This window comes from Parasteatoda tepidariorum, chromosome 6 (assembly GCF_043381705.1).
Source record: "Parasteatoda tepidariorum isolate YZ-2023 chromosome 6, CAS_Ptep_4.0, whole genome shotgun sequence".
NCBI classification, from domain to species: Eukaryota; Metazoa; Arthropoda; class Arachnida; order Araneae; family Theridiidae; genus Parasteatoda; species Parasteatoda tepidariorum.
The window spans coordinates 70991226-70996359 of NC_092209.1; positions in this window are offsets into that span (position 1 = coordinate 70991226).

The following is a 5134-nucleotide window of genomic DNA, read 5'->3' on the forward strand; positions in this document are numbered from 1 at the left end:
TTTTTTTTTTTTTTTTTATTTTTTTTTTTTTTTTTTTGTAGCGGGGGCATAAGTTATTGAAAATACAAGTTTAAGAGAAAGAAAATAGAATCTTTTTTTAAAAAAATATGGTATTTAGAAACATTCTTTTAAATTTCTTCCCTCAAAAATTAAAATTCCGATTAAGAAAACAAATTAGTAAATTAGACCAATCGAAACACTCAATATTACTGTTTTAAAATGAAACGAAAGGAACTTGTAGTTTCTTTTTTTCTTTTTGAAAAACTGTCCAATATCGAAAGCCATTCTAAGACCATTGTCTAGAAATATGTAAGACCACCACAGGCTTGTTTTTAAGGTCCAGTTTCGTATGTACATCTACTAAGCCTAGAAAGACTTAAATTCCATATCTAGTTCCTTATTAAGTGATTTACAATACAAACTAACCTATGAAAGATTTTTCTTTTTTGCTCATAAGACATTTTTGATCACAATAGCCCAAGTACAATATAAACCTTCACCTTTTGAAAAGAAACATTTTTTCTTCGTCTATTAAACTTTTGATAATTAATATAAAATTTTGGTAAAATTATACAATATTGAAATTAAATTTTTGGTTAGAATTATTTATTATGAAATAGAAAAATCACTGAGTAAATGTTATTTGTCTTAAAACTCTCAGCTGATCCAAATATCCTGAAATAAATTAATTAATAGGACACATTTTTAAAAAATTTTTTAAAGCACACATTTTTAAAAAAAGGAAAAATTGCTTTTATACATAATACGGATTTTGAGGGTAATACGGTGTGATTTGGCGTAGAAAACTAGGCGATGAGCAAGAGATCTTAAAAATTTATTCTTATTCTTGATATTGCAGGATGTTCAAAAATAGATTACCTAAGCTGCACTTCGGCTATCGGCTTTGTTTAACAGCGGGCTTAGAGGACACAATGCGCTAACCGATTAAACACTGTCTTTATAACATCACTGGAAAATGATTTTCACTTTAATCAAAACGGCAAGTTTCTGGTCAAAATTTGTCCCGCAGTGGACTGATCGTTAAGACACCGTTCTCAGCAGATCACCGAAGTCAAGCATCACTGTCTGCGGTCAGTGTGCGGGTGGGTGACCACTTGGATCAGTCTGCGTAGGGACCGAGGGTGTGCGGTATTGGTCCTCGTTAAACTGTTTTGCCGTAAAGTGCTCGACTTTGCGTGCAGGTCGTTGGACTACCGAAGCGGAGGTGCCATCCCCTTTGTACAGGATCAAAATTGTGATGGCATGTCTTCGGATCATCCTCAGGGATGTTTCCCAGACAGTCGCCAATAGCCCATTGTGCAGCTCTAGTGCGACGTAAATTAACAACCAACCATCTGGTCAAAATTTATGTTTGATGTTGCAAGAGTTAAAAATTAGATTGATTAAGCTGCATTTGAACTATTGGCGATATTTTAGAGTGGGGTTCAGCACACGTAATCTACAATCAAATTAAACCCCCAGTCTTTCCCGAATTACTGGAAATAATAACTAAATTTTGAAATTTGTACCAACTGTTCTTCAGACTAGGCTTCGCCTCACCACATCCTCGCGTGCCTAGGGCTCACCAAACAGGATTCAGCAGATGATCCATTAACGGTGTTGGATTTTTTGAGGGTGTATAACGTCATCGACCTGGTCTAGCACTGCTGGCCAATGGGGGCGTGCAACAACAACAATACAAACATTTTCACCAAGAGTCGTGGTGAAAAATATCCTCAGTGGTAGAGGGATCATGGGTTAGACTCCCCTTATCGTCAGGCTAATCATGGGAGGCTTTCGTAGTTTTCCTCTCCGTGNTAAATCAATGAAATTTTCGGAAGGATCCAAGAATTTTGAAATTTGTACCAACTGTTCTTCAGACTAGGCTTCGCCTCACCACATCCTCGAGTGCCTGGGGCTCACCAAACAGGATTTAGCAGATGATCCATTAACGGTGTTGGATTTTTTGAGGGTGTATTACGTCATGGACCTGGTCTAGCACTGCTGGCCAATGGGGGCGTGCAACAGCAACAATACAAACATTTTCACCAAGAGTCGTGGTGGCTGAGTATCGGTTGCGAGCTGGCAAAAAATATCCTCAGTGGTAGAGGGATCATGGGTTAGACTCCCCTTATCGTCAGGCTAATCATGGGAGGCTTTCGTAGTTTTCCTCTCCGTGCAACGCAAGTGCGAGTTAGTTCCATCAAAAAGTCCTCCACGAAGGTAAATTTTTCCCTATACTTAATCCAGAAAACAAGGGAACTCCTGGATCATGTTCAAAATTACAAATTTAAGGAGTTGAACATTGGCAGTCATAAACCCAGAATTGGGTCGACTGTTCAAAGCTGGTTATAAAATAAAACATTTACCCTTTTTAACACCTCGGTCTGATTGGAGAAAATCGATTTACCAAGAACACTGCATATTTTGATTTTATTGTAAAAGTAGCACTAGAGATATATTGATAGCTATCCGACCATGAGATTTGAGAGCTAAATATGAAATTAGAGAAAAGCGTTTATTATTTTACCTTTTAAGTTTCATTTAACGGCCAGAAAATACCGGATTAATCGCCAATTTAAAATAGTGTCTAGATTGGATGCAGGGGTCTGTTTAGAAGAAATTTGGGTCCGTTAACGGACCCTTCACAAAATATCTTTTCATAAAAACGGACCCTTCACAAAATATTTTAACTTAAAAACGGACCCTTCACAAAATGATTTTTCTTTTAATCGGACCCTTCACAAATTTGTTTATCTTCATTATTATTTTGTTAATCGAATAAACCCTTTCCAGGGCAGAAAACAAGAAAGATGGATGTAAACGAATTAAGTTTTGTCTTCGGCAGACGATTCTTCCATTATTCATCCGAAATTAATATTCTGTATAGGCTAAATACCAAATATTTGTATGTTGCATCTCTAATTTAGAAGCAGCAATTGTTGTTTATTTTTTAAAATTTAATTTTTTTAATTATAATTTTACAGTGTTGAGCATAATCTTGCATGTCTTTACAATTTAAAAACTCCTTGAAAAAGCTTTTTTTTGCAATAACGGACCCTATTTGCTCAAATTCATAAAAGCGGACCCTGGTTGAAAGAATGTGAGTAATATTTTCACAATTTCACGAAAAACGGACCTTTCACAAAATGTCCGGACAGACCCCTGGGATGAATAACGTCATTAAAATATCGGGTGAATTGTACAATTCTATATATGGTATATATTGGTTAAGTATCGTCTGTAAAATATCAAGTCAACTTGACAATTTTGAATAGGGTTTACTTGGCTGTATAATGACTATAACGGTACAACCCCTCCTATGTTATATAATATACGTTCTTATATAATAATTCTGGAGAAAAAAAAAGTCTTTTGAAACTCTCGGAAGAAAAGAAAACCACATTTTTTTACTTGATTGCTTTTTTTATTTCCAAATATGAATAGAAAAATCACTAGTATTTCTTTCCCCTCTGACGTGCAAAAAATGCATCTTTTGAATATAATTATGTAGAAAAAAAATCTTTCGAACATTTCTGTAGAAAAGAAATTTCTTACTTTACACTCTTCTCAAATAAAAAAAATCAGGAACATGTCCCTCCCCTCCAATGTGCGACAAAGGCATCTTTAAATTTTAGAGAAAAAAAATCCAATCTAGAGGCTTTAAGATGCTATGACGCTCTATCCTCTGAGTATCCATGACTCTGGCATGTTGAATAGAAAGTTTTCAAAAAAAAAACAATAGTACAATGTTACGATTGAATCTGGATAATTGTTACCTTAAATTTTAAAATTCAACAATTCAGTATTTTTTCTAGAAATATACGCTAAAAAAGACAGAAAAATAAAATCTGAAAATAGCTTTTTTTGTTTTGTTTGAAAAGTAAAAAAAAATTATGATCATAGCATTGCAATTGTAACAGGATGCATAGCCAAATCTCTCAACAAAAAATAAGTACCTATGAAGTACTTTTTAACCACTCAAAAAATAAATTTTCAAAGACTTTACACGATCATGATAAAATAACTAGTTTCTGAGAACGAAGTCTTTTTCTTGATTAGATTAGCCAGCATAAAAAGATCGAGAGATTTTTCGGTTTGATTTCAGTGGGTGAAAAATGAAGGCTGAAATTAAGAATATCTTGCCAAATGCAGCAGAGTTGCACCATGGGAGAGCAATAATCTCACCGAACCCAGCTCAGTAGACGCGCATGCGGACTCCCAAGCATTTCATCAAACATGTAACATGATTGGCGTTATCATACGCTAAGTACCGACGGTATGCCAAAATGGATTGTGGTTGAATGAATTGTGAAAACGTTGAATAGAACAATGTGGATTTTTCAGCAATCGGGTAAAATATTTATGAAATTTAAATCTTATAATCCTATCGTGAATAAATAAGCTTCAAGTCCCAATCAACATTGTTATTAAATTTTCTTTCGTTTAGAAATAAAACTAAACTGTTTCTTTTACTACTTTTTTTAAATAAAAGTTTCAGCTCTTTATTGATTAATTTATTTTCAAGGATAGTTTTATATTTGGTCTGATTTCATGTATACTTAAACAAAACTATGTTTCTGTTTTATTTCAAGACCAAAAGTATGAACGTTTTGCTAATTTCATATCCGCTAACAAGCAATAAACAGTTCCCGCAACATCGTAATTCTTACATTCGACTTATTTCATTATCTAATTAAGAACCTTTCAATAGTCTGCAAAAATGAATAATTTTAAATAGGGAATTACTGAAACTTTAGGAACATTTTTATAATTGCGTTTACATTTCGGTACTGAACATGTATATGGCGTGCTTAAAATTTATATAATACTACAATCTAACTAAAGACTGTTAGATCGGAGGGAACTCTAATCTTTACGAATGTAATTTTTGTTGAACGAAGGATATACACTCTATAACAAAAAAATCGACGCACCAAGAAGGAGTTGTCCGATTGAAACGAAAATTCGTGGATAGGAAGACAATGTACAGAATAGTAAATGATTAAAATTTCAGAGCAATTGAATAATTTATTGCAGAGTTAGAGTAACAAGTTCAATAAGGTGTTGACCCGCCTCTAGCCTGGATACAAGCTGCCACACGGCGTGGCATAGACCGATAAAGCTCCCGGAT